The sequence below is a fragment of the Lissotriton helveticus genome, chromosome 4_1 (assembly GCF_964261635.1).
Source record: "Lissotriton helveticus chromosome 4_1, aLisHel1.1, whole genome shotgun sequence".
NCBI classification, from domain to species: domain Eukaryota; kingdom Metazoa; phylum Chordata; class Amphibia; order Caudata; family Salamandridae; genus Lissotriton; species Lissotriton helveticus.
In genome coordinates this window covers 610,905,221-610,928,745 of record NC_136063.1, presented here as the reverse complement: position 1 = coordinate 610,928,745, position 23,525 = coordinate 610,905,221, and the positions used below count along the sequence as shown (strand labels likewise).

Sequence of the window (23,525 nt, the reverse complement as noted above, 5' to 3'; positions counted from 1 at the left end):
CATACATAGGGTAAAACCCTACACAATTCAGTAACAAAATAAGTCCTGGGCACACGTTAGCAAGGTGTCATTCCAATTATAGTATTTAGAAAGTGCAAAATATTTTCCATATTCCTCTCCTGTGTGTTACAAGTTTGTATTTATTATTCAAATGAACACACAAAAACCCTCGGCAGTATGTGTGAACACAAACAGTGTCGTATTACGGAACTTCGCCAAACAGCATATGGTCTGAGAGGCTTCAGCGGATACGCTGAGGTGGTGCGCGTCCGAGATGCAGAGCGCACTAACAGTTAGGCATAACGTATAGGCACGGAGGGTCGTCCGTGAATCTTACAGCGAGTGCGCTGTTAAGGTGTATGACATTTTGAACTTTCTAAATACTAGGATTGGAATGACACCTTGCTAACGTGTGCCCAGGACTTATTTTGCTAAGTATTGAAGCTGGACCACCATGGCCACCAGCCAGCAAACAGGAGCTGGTGGCCATGCTCAGATGTAGAAGGGGTACAATGCGTGCTCACAGACAAGCTCAACGCAGCAGCGGACGTGAGACCAGAGAGTAAATAGAGAGAAAAGAAGGACTATTCATGATTTTTAGATAGACATCAAAATATTGTCAATATTCATTGTACAGCATTATTATTTTTGCTGAAAATATTTAGACTTTATTGCAAAACTTGGCAGCGATTGACATCAATGTAAAAAAGGCCTTCAGAAACTGCATTTTACCTACTCCTCACCTGTGCAGGTAAAATCACTCAGGCTGAGCCCTAGTGTGAATGGTCCTCTGTCAGAGTGGCGGTTGGCCATGTGTGCAACCACTGGCACTGCTCACCTGCCCTTCTACAAGTCTAAATGATGATATTTGGTTTCCACTGCTGTTACTTTACGAACTTAGGGGCATATTACCAACAACTAGCGATAATTTTTGTCTCTAACTTGTTTAGAGACAAAAATTATCGCCGCACATCGGCGATTTTTATCGCAGATAAACCTTGCTATTAGCAAGGTTTATCGCAAATGCGATAAAAAACGGCCGCAATGCATGAATATCGCTGAAAAGTCAGCGATATTCATGCATTATCGAGCAAATGCTCTTAGCCATGTTATCCACCTCCCATTGGATAACATGGTGAAGAACTGCTCAGGGCAGGTGTTAGCTTTTGGAGATATTCGCGCTTAGCGCGAATATCTCCAAAAGTTGGTAATAGGAGATAGCGATGTTAGCGACTGTTTCCAGTCGCTAACATCTTGGCACGCCCACTTTGCATGTCATTAGTGATAAATATCACTGACATGCAAAGTGGGGCCCAAGATGGTCGCTATCTCCTATTAGCTGTCACTAACTGGTGTTAGCGACAGCTTGGTAATAGGGAGATAATTTTATCTCTGCTTTCTTGGCTTTTAAAGCCAAAAAAGCGGAGATAAACCCCCTTGATAATATGCCCCTTAATTTTGCTTCTCACAAAGGGGCATATTATCAAGGGGGTTTATCTCCGCTTTTTTGGCTTTAAAAGCCAAGAAAGCGGAGATAAAATTATCTCCCTATTACCAAGCTGTCGCTAACATCAGTTAGTGACAGCTAATAGGAGATAGCGACCACTGCTGCCCACTGCTCACTGACTGAGCAATTAAAAACAGAAAAATAAAATGATAATAACTAAATGTTATTATCATTTTATTTAAACTACTGGCTCAGGTGATTGGGTCGGGTGGGGCTTCCCTGAGGCTGAGGGAGTGGTAGGCACTTTGTAAGTCGGCATGACATTTTGGCTGGTCGTCTCAGGCCGGCCAAAATGTCATACGCACATTACATGTTCTCAACCCGGGATGCATTACAGCCGTGGTGGAGAACATGCCCAGGGTGCCATTCCCTGTCTGAGCGCCGAACCACAGGACTCCAACCAATCACAACGCTGCATTGCAGTGTTGTGATTGGCTCAGGGGTCTGGGCGCTTCCTGCTTTCACAGAATCCAGGAAGAGAAGAGAGGAGAGACGGCCTGATTATTTCTCCTTTCCAGTTATTATGGATCTTTCCAGCTTTTAGGTAGCTTGAAACATTAGTAAGAAGAATTCTGCCCACCAGTTCAACTGTGATTTTATTATCAGGGCTGGGAGATTGTCTTGTCCTGCTGCCCTAGTTAAGTTCAGGATTTTTATTGTGTTTTTCACGTTTAAGGGCGAGAAATCTGCTTTGAGCTCTTCTACTAGCTCGCACCACTCCTGTGGCTCCCCCACTTTCGGTTCTCTAGCCAGACTATACAAATTCAGCAGATATTCTTCCCATGCCGCCTCTTCCACCACACAATTTATTGTGGCGACCGGGATTCTGCCGCTGATTGTATCAGCTTCCAGAACTGGTGTAAGTTCTTTGTCTCAATTGCCTCCAGCAGTTTTACCCAGCAGGTTTCCTTTTTTTTTTGTTTATAATTATTTTTATTGAATAAACAAAAAAGGGGAATACAACAGCTGTGACTTACAGTGCGAAATGAAGGATAAACAATATACATACAGGACATAGTGGACGGAAACTATCAATAAAGCATACTCAGAAGCAACTTCAGGTGTACGGCCATATTACTTTCAGGATAATCAGATAATAGCCAACCACCAATTCTACCTCCCCGGGAAACAGGATAAACATCGAGCAGCAATCCAAAGTAGGAGGGAGGGGGAAGGGTGGAGCGACAAACGGTACGATACTACAGCCGCATCCCGAATAGAATAATGAATTACGCGACAATTGGATAAAGTATGCTAATAATATCCCACCAGAACCCATCCACCCAAAACACAAATGCGCGCCACAATAACACCAACTATAGCAGGATTATAAAGGATTTCAAACACAAAAACTACAAACACTAACAAGACGTACACCCCTCCCCCCCACCCTGCACACCTGCATATGGCTTGCGCCCTATCCCCAACTAGCAGTGTGCCTGTTGCCCCATCTAACTAAATACTAAATATAGTAAATGTGAAGGAGGGCACCTCAGTACGGCCCCCGGTCCCCCCTCCCCCCCGCCAGAACCAAGAATCCCCCAGAATAAAACACACTATTCTATAAAGAGGCAATATTAAAACGAAACAGGGGAAACAGGAAACACCACCCGACCTCCCGTAAATACGATGAAAACGAATCCCACTTCAGAAAGCCCATGGTGCCAAGCCCCAACAAACAGTCTCATCCTTGACCCTTCCAATCAGTCTTGCAGGCCCCTTCCGGACAAGCTGTCGCCTCCACAGGATGGTCAAAATGCAGAAAAAGTTCAGGAAAGTTCCTTCCGAGGCAAAGCAAAGTTTTAAAGTCATTGGGAACTCTGTCGGCAACAACAATGACCCTCATCGACTTGAGCTCCAGACGTCCTTGTCTCTGCAGTCTTTGTACATGTGTCGGAGAGGGGAAAAACACTTTTTCGTTCCTTTGATAGGTCCCAACAAGAGTATCCGGAAGGGAAGCACCAGTCGATCCACACACAGTAGGCAACAATGGTGGGCTTGGCAATCCATAGAGAGCATCGGGTACACGATCGTCGGCCATCACACTGCCATGAAGCTCCGACACCTCTCGTGGCACAGGGCCCACTGCCGTTAAAGTAATCTCCGTGAGTGATGGAGGCAAAACAGGATTATGAAACGGAACAGAGTCCGGTCCCTCATGCCCATGTCCGGGTATGACCGCTATAATTTTCTGGACAATGGACTCAACATGGGAATGTAGTGCCCAGATAGCTGCCAGTACAGTCCGTATCGACGGTTCAGACTCAGTCCGTCCCACAGAAGTATTATCCGAATCGACCATGTTTGCGTCCCCCAAAGGCACCGGTCTTCCCCGGGGGAACCAGCAATCAGGGACGGACTGTCGCGGAGGGAGACCGAGGGCTTACCACGATCACAATACAGGCTTCGGTACCGCAAGCGAAGGCTCCAACCCGGCGAACCCCGGGGGTCGGCAAGCCGGGTCTCCGGGCCAGGGACCTCCGCCCACAGCACAGTCGTGCCTCGTCAACCCTCCATCGATTGTAAGCCAGATCCACAACCACCATCAAAATCGGGCTAAGAAAGTTCTCCACCTCCGAGAACCGGACTTTATCGATCACCCGCGGCTAATGTTATTCAGCTGGAACCCGGCTGGGCCAGTACTCGAGTCCCCGGCTCACAAGTTGGTGTAGGCCCCAAACTAAAACACAACATAACTCCATCCACCAAGCTAGTAGAAATCCCGGGATCGCGCCAAAGTAGAGCACGGTAGTTCAGACACCCGGAGGCAGGGTGTAAGTTCAGGATTTGTAGCAGGATTATCCGGCGGGAGGTGGAGGTCGACGGAGCTGGGAGCCTAAGCGGCCATCTTAGTTGCTAGCGTAGCTCCTCCCCCCTAGCAGGTTTCCTTTTGAGTTCTTTTCGCACTACTTATTAACATATTATAATATTTTTTTGTCTTACAAGCTTATCAGCCCTTTCCTCTTCATAATTTACCCTTAATCTACGTGCTTCTCTCCTTATATCTCTCTTCTTTTTTAAGCAATCCTCAGTGAACCACTTTCCTTGTCTCTGTGTTACATTTTGGTGCCTCGTTGCATTATTTGAGTCCTTTCTGAGTTCACCCTGGAGACTTTGAACCACTTGTTCTAATTAGTCCACGTACCACTCTAAGCCTTGCCCTCTCACATTTCCCAGATCTAGGTTCTGTTGTAATCTTTCCAACCTTGCTATATATTCTTCTGATAGCCTCCTTGTAATACGCCAAGGGTACTCCAACTGTTGATCGAACACTTTGTCACTGGGCTTCCGATGGACCTCTAAGAGCTCTAACTCCAATGGATTATGGTCACTTCCTTCTCTTTGATATGTCCTAAATCCCTTCACTAAGGCAAAATTCCATGGTGAAATAAAAACATAATCTATTTGGCAGTTTTGTGTGCCTGGTTTATATGTTTCTTGCTGGACAATCTAGGGCTGACCTCCCATTTAGACAGAAAAGTCTTTTGGTCCCCAAATAAATTCCCAGTTTTGTATCACGAGTTGTGGAGACACAGTTTGGGAAGGTTGCTCGGTTTATATCATAAGCCTCCAGTATCTCTGAAAACCGATCATCTGAATTCTTTGGGTTTAATTTATGATTAAAATCTCCCATCAATAAAATTATATCCGTACCATACTTTTCACAGATTAATTCCATGTCTTCTTTAAAATAACCCATGTCAACAACATATTCCTACTGGCTTTCCCATTGCATATACACATTTAAAAGCGTCAAATTTACATACTTTTTGCTGGTAACTGCTAAAAATGTCCTGCATGCAAGCAGCCACTTACATTTTACTGTAAATTGGGTCACATTCTTTACTATTCTAGTTGAGAGCAATGTCATGATTTCTCCCACAGGACGCCCAAACCTTTGTTTCTTTGCTGGGTGGTGGAGTTGACGGAAGCCATCGAATTGGTTTTGGGAAAAGTTCAAACTGTTGAGGCGCTAAAATGCTGGACATTGGGCGTCCCACGGTGTCTCTGAATGGTCTTCTTGCAAGGGGCCACTTATCTAAATTAGAGGAGCCTTGCACATTCCCTTTTGGCCCAGGGCACCCCAAATCCTTGCACCGGCCCTGCAAGGAGGCCACTCTAATTCCATATGACACACTGATGGCCGAAGCAGTGTTACATCAGGGGCAATTTCTGTTACACCGCTCGATACAGGGGGCCTTAACCAGCCAATGGGGCACCATGATGAACGAGACTGACACATCTAACAATCCAACACTTGCACGTCACAGCCCGGGACAAGGGAGGCACCCCATGAAATGGTTCGCAGCCTCGCTTAGACACCACACATTGGCATCACTATCACCACTAAGACAGCGGTGGGAAGAAGAGAGGGGGAGACCAAGTACAGACAAGGAATGGGAAGCTGCTTTGGAGGGCCCAAAATGAGTGCCTAGGAACATGCACTTCAGGCTAATATAGTATCACTTTGTATAAAGGGCATACCTCACACCAGCCAAAATTAATACATGTTTTAGACCTGTAGATGCCGCCTGTCCGCGCTGCTATCTAGCAGACACAAACTTGCTGAATATGCTGTGGGAGTGCCCGTCTGTTAGAAATGGGGGTCTCTAGTTGGCAGGGGTAGGTACCACTGTCCAAATAGGGACCCTTGCTTCTAGTCAGGGTAAGAAGGAAACCCTCTGAGATAACCCCTGCTCACCCTCTAGGTAGCTTGGCATGAGCAGTCTAGGCTAACCAGAGGCAATGTGTAAAGTATTTGTACCAACACTCACAGTAACACAGTGAAAACACCACAAACTGACTCCACAACAGTTTAGAAAAATAAAGGTATTTAATCTAAACTACACAAGACCAAAACGACAAAAATCCAACATAAACAGTTCAAGAATATGGTTTCAGAAGAATTCCCAAGGTTGCGATCAGGTTCTTTAGGTTGTGATAAAAATCTTTAGGTTGCGATCAAAATAATCCACAGTTATGTGAAAAGTTCACAGTGCGTCACGTTTAGCTCACAGTACCTTTAGTTGCGACAAAGTTCCAAAAGCAGAAGCTGGTGCTGTGGAAAACAAGCGATGCGTTGCTCCTGAGACCCTGGGGAGGCGTTTGCGTCAGCCCCGCTGCGGCGAATCCGGTCTGTATGGGGAGGAAGGCCACTTGTCTGGATTCCGGTGCGTAGGTTCCATAGAAAGCTTGTTCTCGCAAAGGTACGATGCGACGATCTTTGGAGTTGCGACGATCTTCGGGGCGACGATGCACGGACCAGCGGTGATCTTCTCTCTTGCAGCTCCTCGATGCGATGACTTCGGCGATGACTCTCGCAGCGATGTGATGCGGTCCGCAAGCAGGTGGTGCGGCGATCTCACCCAGCGACGACAGGCTCTGCGACGACACTCGCACCGATGTTAGACTTCCTGCACCGATCGGGTGCATCCAGCAAACGAAGGAGGCGATGGCTCTGACAGTGGCAACAGGCGCTGCGATGATCTCGACCTTCGTAGCGGCGGGAATTTCCTTGCACTGTCGGGGATGTGCTCCGCAGCGAGCGATGTGATAACTTTTCTGTAGCAAAGTCTCTCAAGCTTAGTTTCCAGCTTCCCAACACAGGTACAACTTCCAGAGGCACCACTCATGGGCCAAGAACTCCAGGAAGGACAGAACTCTCTCAGTAGAGCTCAGGGGAAGCTGGGGGTGAAGTACTTTTGTTCCTGGGACTTCAGAACAGGGAGCCAGCTCTTCTCAGGCCCTTGGAGATTCCTTCAAGCAAGGGGACACAGCACAAAGCAAAGTCCTTCCCCTCTCCTTGGCAGCAAAGCAACAGCAGGGCAATCCAGCAGAGCAACAGCTGGACAATCTTCCTTCTTCAGTTTCAGCTTTCTCCTTGGCAGAGTTTCCGTCTTGATTCCAGGATGATCTAATTTTCTGTAGTCAGGGGTCCTGTACTTATACCCCTAAAAGTCTTTGTTTCCTTTGTGCAGGAGGGCTCTGAGCCCGGTCTGAACCAGTTCTGGGTGTTCCTTGAGCACTTTGTTTTCCTAGCCTCTCCCATCCTTTCAGAGAGAGGGGCAGGGTCGTCAGCCGCCCAGCAGGAGGTGGAGCCAGCATTTTGGAGGGAAAGCACAGCCCTGGAGCACTTTGTTGACATGATTCCTTCTCTCTTTTCACAGTGCAGGGCAGAGACATCAGACGCACCACAGGGGGTGGAGCCAGCACTGTGGGGGGGGGGCACAGTCCTATTTAGGCCCAGGTGCTAACTCCTCCCACCACTCAAGTTGCAAATGTAGTCATTCAGCCTAGTGCTGACTCAGCCAGCCCCCAGGGGAATCCCCAGCCCATGTCACTCCCAAACCAGACAATCAATCCATAAACAGGCCAAGGCACACAGAAAGGTCAGACAAGAGAACAGCAACTTTCTAAAAGTGCTATTCTCAAACACAGGAGTTAAAAACCACCTTTTCTAAAAGATGTGTTATTAAATTCTGAGTTCAGGGATACCAGACTTTTATGTCCTATCTTGTTCCTATAGGAAGAAATGCTGGTAGCCACTGTAGCCAGCATCCCCCATGATAGCCTATGGAGCAAGATAGCCTTGCAGCAGTAAATACGAAAATGGCTGTAATTCACTACCAGAGCATGTCACCTGAACCAGTACATGCTCTACCTTTCACATACACTGCACCCTGCCCAGGGGGGTACCTTGGGCCTTCCATAGGGGTGACCAATGTGCACAAAAAGGGAAGGGTTAGGCCTGGTCAGTGGAGACACTGACCAGGAGGACGTGGAAGTTCATAGACTGCACACAGGCACTGCGGTGGCAGGCCTGAGACACCATTTTAGGGCTACTCATGTGGGTGGCACAATCAGTGCTGCAGGCCCACTAGTAGCATTTGTCCTCACCAGCCCTGGCACACCCAGTGCACTTTACTAGGGACTTCATGGTGATACAAATATGCCAATCCTGTATATCCAATTACAATACAATTTACACAGAGAGCATATGCACTTTAGCACTGATCAGCAGTGGTAAAGTGCGCAGAGTCCTATTGCCAACAGCCACGGGTCAGGAAAAATAAGGGAGGAAGAAGCAAAAAGTTTGAGGATGACCCTGCAAGAAGGGCCAGTTCCAACACCATCTAAACGAGGATACTGGGGTACTGTGGTGGAGGCCTTGGCTCAGTGCACAGAGCGTATGCTCCTCCTTGAGTGGGAGGCCTGCATCTTGCAACTGTATAGCAGAAGAAAACGTCACAGGGTGACCTCTTGTTTCACAGACTTGGGACTGATAACGGCAAAGCGGATGATAATCAAAAGGTAGAAATCCGTTAAACCCCCTCAGATATTGGCCTGGCAGGGCTCACTGCAGGTATGGGCAAAAGCGGAAATTATAGCAATACACCGGAAAGACACACTGGGACTCCGCAAAATAACTTTCACAGTGTCCTGGAACACAATCCGGAGAGATGTCCTGGGTGAACACCGCACCGATACAGACACGTGGGCTGCAGCAAATGACATGCCTAAGAGATGCTGGCAGCCCACATCCACATGCACGCATTCACTTTCCAGAACATAAGTAGCAACTAAATATGTATGGGCAGTTTTACAAGCCCCTTGAGCCACTTTTGCATCATTTTTAACATGGGAAAAGTGAGGTAAGGGTGGCACAAGGGGCTTGTAAATAAGCCCCGTAGGGTGGGGAATCAGGTGTTGCTTCAATCATGTTACATTGACACCTGTTTGTTTTCTTTGTCCCACGCAGTATTACCCACCACCCTAGTCAGTAGATTAACTCACAAGTGTTTGGACCCGCATGCCATGAGGGTGTTTGCAAATACCTGAGTTAAGCATGGGGCACCGGTGACTACCGAGAGTGTTCTGTAAAGTCCTCAAGAGCTACTGGTGACCACAATAAATAGGAAGTCGTTCAGTATATTGTATTGTATGTCCAAGCAGAGAAAGCGTAATTATATGACGTGCATATCTGCTTTGTTTGTGAACACCTTTGTTAATCTTTGATAAAAACAGATTGAAACCAAATACATTTTTAAAAAAAGCTAAAGGGACAGGCTGCAATAGTATTGGCTTTAAGATATGTTGGAAAAGAGCAGCTGAATCGGTAATACGGATGGAAACAATGTGAAGGTTGATGTTGATGTTATGGTAGGGTCCTACAGATTAGAAGCAGGGGTGAATGTAAACTCATGGTGGTGGTTCGATTCTTTACTCTGCAATCAGTTGTTACCACTTCTCTGTCTCTCTCTCTCACGCTCCCCCCACAGGCATTATTGTCTCACTCACCCTTGGGTTTCCTGAAGTAATGGACTGAACCTCTTGTTGTCTCCACTTAGAGGTAGTGCTGCATTTGTGGCAGCCCAGCATTGAAGCACTGGTATGCCTACAGGGTTTTTTAGTTTCTCAGAGATATATGCGCACTGCTATGTAAACGTCCTATTAGTGGTGGTAGTATATATGGGTTAATGTCCGGTGCTTCCAGGTAAGGGGATATTCCCTAAAACCACTCAACATACATAGGGTAAAACCCTACACAATTCAGTAACAAAATAAGTCCTGGGCACACGTTAGCAAGGTGTCATTCCAATTATAGTATTTAGAAAGTGCAAAATATTTTCCATATTCCTCTCCTGTGTGTTACAAGTTTGTATTTATTATTCAAATGAACACACAAAAACCAGCCGATATGTGTTTTGTCGCCATGGGAGTGATCCCGCGACTTCCACAGGGCTGTAGGGTAGCGATAATGATATTCGTACGAATACTCTGCAGGTGATAATTCCAACCCGGCTGGTAGGGTATTTCAGGACAAAAAAGGACCGTTGTCCAAACTACAAATGTGGAAAGTAATTAGTCGAACTGCTGATAGTGATAACAAACAGCCGTTTGTCGTAATGAAGGCTTAAGAAGCAGATGAAAGGATATAACCGAAAGTTATATCTAGTGCTGAAAAGCTGTGGTATCCCTCGGCAGTATGTGTGAACACAAACAGTGTCGTGTTACGGAACTTCGCCAAACAGCATATGGTCTGAGAGGCTTCAGCGGATACGCTGAGGTGGTGCGCGTCCGAGATGCAGAGCGCACTAACAGTTAGGCATAACGTATAGGCACGGAGGGTCGTCCGTGAATCTTACAGCGAGTGCGCTGTTAAGGTGTATGACATTTTGAACTTTCTAAATACTAGGATTGGAATGACACCTTGCTAACGTGTGCCCAGGACTTATTTTGCTAAGTATTGAAGCTGGACCACCATGGCCACCAGCCAGCAAACAGGAGCTGGTGGCCATGCTCAGATGTAGAAGGGGTACAATGCGTGCTCACAGACAAGCTCAACGCAGCAGCGGACGTGAGACCAGAGAGTAAATAGAGAGAAAAAAAGGACTATTCATGATTTTTAGATAGACACCAAAATATTGTCAATATTCATTGTACAGCATTATTATTTTTGCTGAAAATATTTAGACTTTATTGCAAAACTTGGCAGCGATTGACATCAATGTAAAAAAGGCCTTCAGAAACTGCATTTTACCTACTCCTCACCTGTGCAGGTAAAATCACTCAGGCTGAGCCCTAGTGTGAATGGTCCTCTGTCAGAGTGGCGGTTGGCCATGTGTGCAACCACTGGCACTGCTCACCTGCCCTTCTACAAGTCTAAATGATGATATTTGGTTTCCACTGCTGTTACTTTACGAACTTAGGGGCATATTACCAACAACTAGCGATAATTTTTGTCTCTAACTTGTTTAGAGACAAAAATTATCGCCGCACATCGGCGATTTTTATCGCAGATAAACCTTGCTATTAGCAAGGTTTATCGCAAATGCGATAAAAAACGGCCGCAATGCATGAATATCGCTGAAAAGTCAGCGATATTCATGCATTATCGAGCAAATGCTCTTAGCCATGTTATCCACCTCCCATTGGATAACATGGTGAAGAACTGCTCAGGGCAGGTGTTAGCTTTTGGAGATATTCGCGCTTAGCGCGAATATCTCCAAAAGTTGGTAATAGGAGATAGCGATGTTAGCGACTGTTTCCAGTCGCTAACATCTTGGCACGCCCACTTTGCATGTCATTAGTGATAAATATCACTGACATGCAAAGTGGGGCCCAAGATGGTCGCTATCTCCTATTAGCTGTCACTAACTGGTGTTAGCGACAGCTTGGTAATAGGGAGATAATTTTATCTCTGCTTTCTTGGCTTTTAAAGCCAAAAAAGCGGAGATAAACCCCCTTGATAATATGCCCCTTTGTGAGAAGCAAAATTAAGGGGCATATTATCAAGGGGGTTTATCTCCGCTTTTTTGGCTTTAAAAGCCAAGAAAGCAGAGATAAAATTATCTCCCTATTACCAAGCTGTCGCTAACACCAGTTAGTGACAGCTAATAGGAGATAGCGACCATCTTGGGCCCCACTTTGCATGTCAGTGATATTTATCACTAATGACATGCAAAGTGGGCGTGCCAAGATGTTAGCGACTGGAAACAGTCGCTAACATCGCTATCTCCTATTACCAACTTTTGGAGATATTCGCGCTAAGCGCGAATATCTCCAAAAGCTAACACCTGCCCTGAGCAGTTCTTCACCATGTTATCCAATGGGAGGTGGATAACATGGCTAAGAGCATTTGCTCGATAATGCATGAATATCGCTGACTTTTCAGCGATATTCATGCATTGCGGCCGTTTTTTATCGCATTTGCGATAAACCTTGCTAATAGCAAGGTTTATCTGCGATAAAAATCGCCGATGTGCGGCGATAATTTTTGTCTCTAAACAAGTTAGAGACAAAAATTATCGCTAGTTGTTGGTAATATGCCCCAAAGATGGATTTAAGAGGAACAAGCTTTGGCCCTGGTGTTTGGTGGCACTGCTCACTTGCTCTGCAGTCAGCCTAGACGATAGTAACTGTGCGATTTCATTGGAATGTAAGGACGCTTCTCAGCCTATGAATTACAATTGGAGCAATGCCTAGGTGGATTGATACTCCTAATACTCCAATTAATTAGCTAACCAGTGAGACCTGTAAAGAGGATACTCCACGGGCTGATCCAAAATTTGACTGACACTTCCAACAAGCAGTCTGAAGCAGACTAACCCATTAGCAACCAATGGATGGTGGAGGAGTCTCAAAGCCCTTATCTCTCTATGTGTTGTGTTCATGACATAATCTCTAGAAACAATGGTGTAGTCCATCAAACATTAGACAAAACTTGCTTGCTGTGCCGCTCCAGATTTGATGGATTAACATGTCCCTGCGATCAAAAAGTAGACAACAAATGATTGGAAATCAAGTGAAATTACGTTGTTAAGTTTTTTTAAGGTTTAATCTGCGAACACCTAGATGGATAGAAATGAGAAATATTAGGTTTGAAAAATATACGTAATAGCACACAATACCCTGTAAATAAGATAACAACTGACATAAAAATGACAAAATCGCTCATATATGATATATCTCACTACCAATGAGGTGACCCGTGATATTACATTTGACACCATCTAGTGAGAGTGTCGCTCCATGTAGGAAATGCGGAAAAAACGATGGCGCTACAGGAAAGGGAAATGAGGGAAAGCAATTTCATGTATCTGATGCTTTGTTCCAACATGGAATATCTTGTGCGTTAATCAGTAGTTCAAAGCAAATCAATTAAAAGATGTGAATGTTTTCAGGGAGAGTCTAGAAACGTTTGATGGCACAGGACCAAAAGTAAGCTCTTCGTGCCAAATCTGTAGACAATGTTATTGCTCAGTAGCCTTGTTTCAGTGATTGGTTGATAAACGAGAGGTGGGGCTGATGTCACCTAATAAAAGCCCTGTGGCCTTGAAGATCTGAACAGTCGGGGTCTTTTCTTTCAACAGGTTCTTTGCTCGAAGGTACAAGGTAAGGCCAAGGGATTGCATTAACACCGGTATGTAAGAGTGGTACGGGTTTGTTAGATGCTGTTTTTACAATTGATTTGCTTGTTAAACTCGTTTCCCTCTCATGAATTCACCCACAATTATCTTTCTTTTTTGTTCAATGTGTTTATTTATTTACAGTGTGTTTATTTATTGCGCTTCTGGCGGTCGGTGCAGGGAAGCAGTGCTTTATTTACGTTACCACACTTTCTAAGTCACGGAGCTAGATCTAAAATTGATGCATGTCCAATTGATGTGAATTTGTTTGCACAAATTGCTTTTTGAGGTTTACGGCACGGATCTCATCCGACTGCATATCACTAACATGCAGGTTATAATCAGCGGCCGCAGAGCGGCGAGAAGGGAATTAGGGTGATGGTGTGCTCGTGTAATATAACCAATAGAGTACCACTTTACTGAAGGTAAAACATTATGTTACAATGCATTTTCCGGTGCCATTCCTCATTACTTACCTTATGCAGTGGCGGCTCCTTTGCTAAGGCCAAGAAGCGTCGCCCAACTGCTTGCTGAGCAAGCAATTAAAAACAGAAAAATCAAATGATAATAAACTTTATTATCTTTTTATTTAAACTACTGGCTCAGTTGGTTGTGACGGGCTGGCCTTATTAAAGACTGGGGGAGTGATAGGCACTTCATAAGTGCGCATGACAATTTGACTGGCCGTCTTGGGCCAGCCAAAATGTCATGCACACTTTTCATGTTCTCTACCCAGGCTGCATTACATCCTGTGTGAAGAACATGCCCAGGGTGCCATACACTGTCTGAGTGCCAGGGGCGCAACTAGGTCTTAATTTTTTTGGGGGGGAGGGGGGCTAACATGGCAAATGAAGGGGTATGGCCAATATTAATCAATAGGGGCGGGGCTAAAATGGCAGACAATCGGGATTGGTTAATGCTCAGGTCACCCTAAAACCCATTACCACTCTTAATCCTGAAATTACCCCCTGAACCCTAAAATTACCCCCGGACCCCAAAACCCATACCTGCCCTGAACCCTAAAATTTCCCGCCCTTGCACCCCAAAATCCATACCTGCCCTAAACCCTAAAATTATCCCCCTGGCACCCCAAAACCCATACCCACCCTGAACCCAAAAATTACCGCCCTGGCACCCCAAAACCCATACCTGCCCTGAACCCTAAAATTATCCCCCTGGCACCCCAAAACCCATACCCACCCTGAACCCTAAAATTACCCCTGGCACCCCAAAAGCCATACCCACACTGAACCCTAATATTACCCCTGGCACCCCAAACCCCATACCTACCCTGAACCCTAATATTACCCCTGGCACCCCAAACCACATACCTACCCTGAACCCTAAAATTACCCCCTGGCACCCCAAAACCCACACCCTCCCGGAAACCTAAAATGTCCCCATCGCACCCTAAAACCCATACCCACCCTGAACCCTAAAATTATCCCCCTGGTACCGCAACACCCATACCCTCCCTGAACCCTAAAATTTTCCCCCTTGCACCCAAAAACCCATACCCTCCCTCAACCCTAAAATTATCCCCCTGCTACCCCAAAACCCATACCCACCATGAATTCTAAAATTACCCCCCTGGCACCCCAAAACCCATACCCACACAGAACCCTAAAGTTACCCCCTGGTACCCCAATCCCTAACCCAGCCTGAACCCTAAAATGACTTCCTGGCACCCTAAAACCCAAACCCACCCTAAACCCTAAAGTTATCCCCTGGCACCCCAAAAGCTGAACACTACAAGCTTGCACTACATTTGCATATTCGGAGGGAACTGTCCTCCTTGACAATTCCATGTATGTAAGTCAAGAACACCGTTCACTTAGCATAACCTAGATATGCAGCCAGTAGGTGATGCTGATGCTGTAGAATGCAATAAGTTACTGGAACTTACTTAAAAACTGCTACCTGCTCTTCTGATACTATTCTGTGGAGTCGGGCTGATCAGCAGCACTGTCGTCCTGGCATCAAGTCCCTCCAGAAGTTCTCACTGTGTAGATAGATGTGGGTCAAATGTCTCCTGGTTTCTCCTTGCCTGGTCCTCCTCTGCTTCTTCGTGGGTGCCCTTGGATGCAAAAAGAGACAGATCCATGGCCCTGTTCACCATTTATCTGGTGAGCAGTGCTGTGGATGTGAATTCCATACAAGTGCACAGACAGCAGGGGGAAGGGTTGGCCAGTGCAGGTGACACTTTTCCTTTGTAAAGTAATTCCTGCTGGCGTCATGGCCCAGGGTGTGCTGTCTGTGCACTTGTCTGGAATACACATCCATACACGTGCACAGACAGCACACCCTGGGGCATGACGCCGGCAGAAATTCCATCATAAAAGAAAAGCGTCACCTGCATGGGCCATCCCTTGTCTCCAGCTGTGCACATCTTCCCACTCCCACCCCATGCTCACAACACATCAAGTGCTTAGGTGAAATCCCTGCCTTCAGGCAAGCATATCAACTCGGTGACACCAGGCTAAAAGTAAAACAAGAGGTGGGGGCAGGGAGGTTCACTGAAACCGCTCAGAGGCGGGCTGGCTCGGGCTGCTAGGCCTCACAGAAGGGGTCATAAAAATCACTTTCTCGGATGCTTAGTATTCATCCGATGTGCAGCCTTCTTTTATTATTTCAGTGTGTGTGATCTTGGCCCGGGCTGTGGAAGATGATGGGGGGCTGAAGCCCGGTGAGCCCAATAGGTGTTGCACGCCTGCTGAGCGCTGAACCATAGCAATCTGACCAATCACAGCGCTGCATTGCAGCATTGTGATTGGCTCAGGGGTGCCTCGGTGCTTCCACAGAAGCCAGGAAGAGAATGGAGGAGAGGCGGCGGCGGACCTGCCACATCTAGGCAAGTGTTTTTTTTTATTTCCCTCCCCTCCCCACGCCCGCCAACCCCTTTCAGTAGCAGCTGCTGCTGCCCACTGCTCACTGACTGAGCAATTAAAAACAGAAAAATAAAATGATAATAACTAAATGTTATTATCATTTTATTTAAACTACTGGCTCAGGTGATTGGGTCGGGTGGGGCTTCCCTGAGGCTGAGGGAGTGGTAGGCACTTTGTAAGTCGGCATGACATTTTGGCTGGTCGTCTCAGGCCGGCCAAAATGTCATACGCACATTACATGTTCTCAACCCGGGATGCATTACAGCCGTGGTGGAGAACATGCCCAGGGTGCCATTCCCTGTCTGAGCGCCGAACCACAGGACTCCAACCAATCACAACGCTGCATTGCAGTGTTGTGATTGGCTCAGGGGTCTGGGCGCTTCCTGCTTTCACAGAATCCAGGAAGAGAAGAGAGGAGAGACGGCGGCCTGACAGCGAACCGGCCGCTCCTAGGTAAGTGCTTTTTTAAAATGTATTTTTAATTTCCTCCCATCACGCCTGTTCACTATTGACCTTATGACCCTTTAAACCTCCATGTTTAACCAGTGTGTAGATAAAAGAATAACTTTAAACACAAATAAAGGCAAATTACTTTACCAAAAGTGCCTTGTTATTACAGACCCAAGGTTTGTGTATCAGTGATGACTCTAGGGCTCGTGGGGTAGCTAGGACCAATATTTGGGCTAGGTGAACAGATGGATCTTGCAGTGTGGTGTAGTGATACATAACTGTGAGAAGAAGTGACAGAGCCTGGTACTGTGCTGCTGACCAGGAAGGAAAGGAACATGAGGAAGAAGTGCCACAGAAGCTAAAGAGAGTCGAAGAGAAGGATACTTGACTTACACTAAGGCTCTCCTAGCTGTAGAGCCCTAGTAAGCTCAAGGAAGTCGACAATAACATTCTGTCGGACCTCCAAGCTGGGTTCCGTTCTGGTACCGGGACCATCGAGCAGGCCTACAGATTAACTCTTCTCCACTGGAAGGTGGTGGTGTTGGGAGGGGGCAGTCTATACCTGGCTTTTATAGACTTAAAAACTGCCTTCGACCTGGTTCCTAGGGAGAAATTATGGAAGGTCCTGTTAGACTTAGGGTTGCCGTCTTACATTATCTCCCTACTGTTAAAACTTCACGATGGCAACTTTGCACAGGTGCGCTGGGGCACGAAGGGCGAGAAAACAGAAAGAATTCCTGTGGGAAGGGGGGTCCGTCAAGGATGCGTCTTAGCGCCCACTCTGTTTTCGCTTTATGTAAAGGGAGTGGTCGATCATTTGCTTGGCACTCCCTCGGATGCTCCCTCCTTGGCGGGCAAACGGATCCCTACACTGCTTTTTGCGAATGACACTCTCCTCATTTCAAAGTCCCCCATGGGCCTGCAGAGTCTTTTAAATAGCTTTCAGGAGTTTTGCCTATCGAGAGGCCTAGTAATTAACACAGTCAAAACCAAGTTTCTGGTCATGAATCCCCCCAGGAAACTTGGCAGAACTCCGACCTTGAACTCAGAGCCATTAGAGAGAGTTTCTGAATTTGACTATTTGGGTATCCGTCTCAACGACTCCCTTTCCTGGAATCCACATATCTATAAAATGCTACTGGGCCACAAAAGGGTAGGAGGAGCGTTACTCAAAAAAAACGCTCCTCATCCTGCAAACCCATTGCCCCAGTAGTGGACATATACAAAGCGAGAGGGGTCAGTGCTGCTTTATATGGGGCAGAGCTGTGGGGCATCTGCAACCTGGACCCAATAGTCAAATCAGAGAACAAGTTTCTAAAAGACCTGATGGCTTTGCCACGAAGCACTCCAACTGTGCCAGTGCTTTTGGACTTAGGCTGTAGACCTATCGGGGACCAAGCGCAACTTCGCCCATTGCTTCTTTGGGCAAGGTTGTGGCGTGTGCCCGAATTGGCCTCTTACGCGGAGGCTCTGTCTGAGGTTATGGACATGGCAGGGTGGTCTAGGATCAAATGGTTGAGAGTCGTTAAAAGACTACTAATGGGGATAGGGTTACCTGACGCTTGGTCTACAAAATCTGCCCCACCTAAGGCTACTATTAAAAAAGTTGTACTGGAATTGGGTCTCCGCGAAATTACATCTAGACTCACGCCATTGCAATACAACAGTAGCTTTTGTGAGAACTAAGGAGGTGGTGGCATACGAACCCTACCTAGACATTATTACCATCCCGCTTGACCGCACTCTGTATTTTAAGTTTCGTGTGGGTACTTTACCAGTAGGGGAGGTAGTCGCCCGCTGGAAGGGCCCTAATCAACTTTCTCCCTTTTGTGCATCCTGTCCAACTTGTGTAGAGTCAGTTGTTCACATTTTCTTTGAATGCCCGGACTATCGTGCGCCACGGATTTGTTGGCTCAAACCACTCTGTAGACTGCTGGGCATTCGTCAGTGTATAGTGGTAATGCGCATTTTAAAGACTGACACATCCCCTGTGATTGTATGTGCTGTGTCAAAATTCCTGAAATGGGCTTGGTTGATTCGCAATAGAAGGCTTTCCGTGTCAATTTAATCCTTGTTTTAATATGTCTAGTCAATTTTTGTACTTGTTTTTATCAATTGTGTATAAAATTGTATATGACATTTTTATATATTGTATTTTTGTACTGCTTTTATGGTATTTGCATACCGAAATAAAGCCTATCAATCAATCAATCAATCAAAGCTCAAGGAAGTCAGTGAGAGGACAGTGGCCTTGACAGGATCTGTAAACAGATCTAAGGTTGAGTGATGCAGAGCTAAGGGTTCACTACAATAGAAAAAACATAGCACTGAGAGGGTGAAAAATTATGATTGGTTAAGTATGCATGTTCATTGAAAAAGAGGGGAACTAAAATACTAAGGGATAACTAAAAACTTAACTCCACAGTAGCGTAAAGTTTTTGATGTTACAACAGCTTTTTTTAATCGCCTTGTTTACATTTTTCCGCTAACTGCAGTTAGCAGCAATTTTCAAGCGTAAACGCTAATTCTCAAGTACGCCACTACTCTTAGCAGGAATTAATGATACTGGATGTAAGGTGGGCTTTCCCTTGCAAAAACAGCTGCTAACCTCACTTCGCGATATTTACAATGAAATTTCCGTCCGGCGATAACCCCTCAAAACTCCAATTAGAGGCAGTTTTTTAAGACCAGCTCTTAAAATTGGTGCAAACACTTGGGGCCTCATTTCAGAAGTTTTGGAATCAAGGAATGTTGCTGCACTGCACTGCAACAAAACAAAAAGGCAGGAATGCGCACTATCAATAGGCTAGGGCGCGTTCCTGGGCCTCACTCATGAAAAGTGTTGCATCGCTGCAACAAACCAGCATTGTGGCACTTTTTACTACACCCTTGTTACAACACCATCAATGCTCTGTATTCACTATATGATGCTCCATGGTACAATTAATGACAGATACGTCTGGAATCCTGACATATCTGTCAGCACTAAAGTCACGTATTGCTGTAGTTGAGCCACAAGCATGATGCAACTCCAGCAATGCATGGGGCCAGCATATCCCTATGGCACTGCGTCACCCTCACGCCTGCCATGAGACGGGCGTAAGGTTCTGATGCAGTGGAGTCCTAGAATTGTGGCAGTGAAATCTGATGGATTTCACTGCGTCACTCGTGCGGCTTTGCTGTATGGGAACACCTACCCTGCATACATCATACCTGATGCAGTTGTAATGTGTCACAGGGCTTCACAAGGACATGAATATGCCTAGATGCGTCACTCTGTAAATAATGAGCATTGTGGTGCAAAATTACGCTGCAAGTACATCAAGAAAATGACGCACCAGCTGCTTTAAACTGTTGAAAGGGGCTCAAGGGGCACATGAAGGAGCTCCCCTGTATTTTCTCCCTACATTAAAGCACAATGGCTGCCATGCAGGCAGCCTTGCACCATGGTGTTGCGAAGTTGATTGAGGTTGTGCAGGAAGGGCCACCTACCCGCACAAAATGTATCAATTTAGGGTATTTCCTTTTCCTCTGTGTCGTGTGCGCTGACGGCGGATTTAAAGGTTGGGTGAATTTCAGGGGTATTGTTGTGGCTCCATCTCTTCTTGAGACATCTGCATGTGCATCTGGACTAGTAGAGGGCAGGAGTGAACCAGTTGGCCTTCTTGGAGGGCTGTTTGCCTGGTCTTTTCTTGTTGGGAGCTAGGGTGTTGGCGCAGTTGGAGATCCACCGGTGGAGGTTGCGTGCTGCGGTGTTGGCATCTGTAAACATTGGCAGAATGGTGGTGCTGACGGAGTTGACGAGAAGTTCTTCGGTGGCCTTCATCCAGCTGCGACAGGGGGCGATGATGGCAGTGGTGTACGGTGGGCATGGTGAAGGCGTGATGTAAACAATGATGGTCAGTCCAGGAGAGTTCTTTGGTGTGGCTGTAGTTGAAGTTCCCTCTTGCGGAGAAGACGAGCTCAAGCGTGTCTCCGGCTAAGTGGGTTGGTGGGCAGTGACTAGCTGCTTCAGTCCAATGATGGCGATGTTCCCCAGGAGGGGGATGCTGTTCTGGTCACTGGGATTGCCCAGGTGGAATTTGAGGTCTCCGAGTAGGATGAAGTCAGTGGATGGGAGAGCCTGGGGTGCGATCAGGTCTACAATGACATCGATGAATGGAGGTTCATGGCCCGGGGGGCCTGTAGATAAGCGTGCCATGGAGGATGGTGTTGGGGTTGGTCTGGATCTGGAAGTGGAGGTGGTCCAAGTTCGCCATTGGGTCATTAGAGTGTGTGGTCAGTTGGAGTCTGCTTTTGAAGATAATGGCAATGTCTCCTCTTGGATGATCAGGGTGGTCTTTGTGGGTGATTTTGTAGCTATCGGGAATGGTGATGGCATTGTCTTGTCCGGAGCAGAGGTTGGTCCGGGTGTCCGTGAAGAGGGCGATGTCTGAAGAGGTGTCGCCGTGGCGGTCCCAAATTTCTGTGGCATATTTGTGGAGGTACTGCACATTGAGGGGGATGCAGTTGAGCTGGCTGGGTGTGCTGTTGGTAGGCTGGGTGGCAAGATGCGCTGGTGTGTTGATGTGGCATGAGGCGCATTTGCAGAATTGGCAGGCGCAGGGTGCAAGGGTATTCTTCCTTTTTTGCTAGATGGCAGGCAGCGTGGCATCCAGGATTGAGGGCGAGGGGGGTGCTGGCGTCATATCATTGGAGTGTCGAAGAGGTAGGTCCCTGGTGCTGGGCACTGTTCAGGGGTGGACAGTTGCAAACAGGCTTTCCTTTGGCACACCAGTGGCACACTCGCTGCACATGGCTGCACAGCGTCCACCATTATGTAGCAAAGCAGGGGGTTGGACAGCTGGGAGGCAGGAAACTGGAAAGGATACTGGAGGGGGCAGGGACACCGTTGATTGCAGTGGCAATTAGGGCGAGGATAGGGAAAAAGGAACTGCAAAAAGCACAGGAAACTTAAAGCCAAACAAAGCAAAGATTGAAAAAACGGCAAAGGTACTAAAGCAACAGAGCAGAGCAAAAAGATGAACAGGAACAGCAAAAAAGAGGGACAGGAGGGCAGTCAAGCACTATTGGGCCACCAGGGATGAAGTGCAGGTAGGTGCCTACAGGTGGAGGAGGAACTCGAACACCTGACCTCCGGATCAGAGGAACCAGCAGCAGATGTGGACAGCAGCAACAAGATGGCACAGTGCTGTGGATAGAGGAAGTCCCTAAGAGTTAGTCCCCCGTACACCCCAAAGGAAACTAACAAGGGGCAATGAAAGGCAGCATCACACTGTTGACCCTTCCGATCTAACAGTGGCAACTAGATTCCGTGTTCCCCAGGTCCAGAGTGGGTAACAGTGTATCAAGCTGCATACCCAAGGGCCTGGGCTAGAACTTGGCCCCCTGCACGTGGCACCCACTGCCACCAATGGCCGATTGCAGTGACTTGAGCCAGTTAGTGGAGTCCCCCACCAGTCTTGGGCAGTGCCTTCAGTGATGTAGGTCGGCCGCAGCGCAGGGATTGCTCAAAGCAAGGTGTGTTTCACGCACAGGTGCTAGGCCTGGGCCTGACTCGCCCTCGGTCCTCCTCCGCTGCGTGTCCTACCTTCTCCTCACCTGGTCATTGACACCCGGGCTCAATGCGCTGCACTCTCTCCAAATCTGTGACTCAGCAAGCAGGAGCCTTTTTTACAAGCTTTGGTATAGCTGTCACCATCAAGTCTGCTGGGCAACCTTCTGATGCAGGTGATGCATTAGAAGGGCCCCCTTAGGCGTGAAGTTGCAGTGTTCCCATCACACAAGTTTGGTGCAGGTCAGGGGCCTCACCCTCCACAGCATCCCTCCAGCGCAGCATCCTCAGGCCTGTGATGCAGAGCGTCGCGGCCCGTCATTGGTAATCTCCTCCATGCACCCTGGTATATTGGTGATGCCTGGTATGCAATGCAGGCCTCCCTACATTGGTGGGCCGGAGCGCTTCTACAGTTCACAGCTCTAAGGGACCCAGGCAGTCTTCTCACACAGGTTAGCAGCGTGTCTCCATGTGACCTGCCAGACTTCACTTCCAGGTAAGGGTGATCGCCGATGCCTCAATGTCTACCGCCATGGCCGAGCAACTTCACAGCACCTCTGCCTCCCACTCTGGGTCACAGACGCAGGCCCAGTGAGGCCTCTGGGACTTGGGGACTGTCCCTGCTTTCAAGGTTTTGGCTGCTATGGTATTGCAAAGAGGGAGCTATGAAAAGTGATGCATCACTGGTGTTTCCCAGCAATCTATCTCGTTTCATGAATGTAGCCCTGAATCTTCTTTTCCTCTTCCCCTTGGACTCTGGCTGGTCATTCTGGCTGTTAGGGGATTGGGGGTGGGTGTTCATCTGTGCTGCACTTGGCTCTAGCTGCTTCATTCTGCATTCCATTGGTTTTATTTCCTATTTGTCAATGTTGTGGACTTATTGGCTATGTTTGCCTCTAGAGGCAAAAAAAAGTTAAGTTTGGCTAACTAAAATTAGTTTTTTTTGCCGCTACACCTCCTTTCATCACTTTTCTCTCGCTAACGTCAAAACGTTTATCGCCTTGACGCTAGTGTGAGCTGCATTTTTCACAGATCCCCATGTCACTCACGGACGCTAACGTTCCTTTGCACCGGGAGCCAATGTTGGAATGCGCCCGCCTTAGATTAATTCCTTTGGAGTGAGTAGCAGTTCATCACCATGGGAACATGGTAGTAACACAGTGACCCATATATTCTCTAGGCCCCTTTTCCAACACAGTTTAGATCAGCAGCTCTTA

General features: G+C 47.1%; 1 protein-coding gene across 2 annotated transcripts in view; it reads left to right on the top strand.

Annotated features, from left to right (window-relative positions):
* Nucleotides 1–23,525, top strand: part of LOC144827257 (lectin-like) — a 125,261-nt gene that overhangs the window by 16,289 nt on the left and 85,447 nt on the right. Inside the window, exon 1 of one of the 2 annotated variants that reach the window (XM_078685639.1) lies at nucleotides 13,343–13,402. The exons of the other annotated variant lie outside the window; for it this stretch is intronic. The gene's annotated coding sequence lies outside the window, so the exon portion shown is untranslated. Of the gene's footprint in view, nucleotides 1–13,342; nucleotides 13,403–23,525 lie in introns of those variants that run through there. 2 annotated transcript variants of the gene reach the window in all.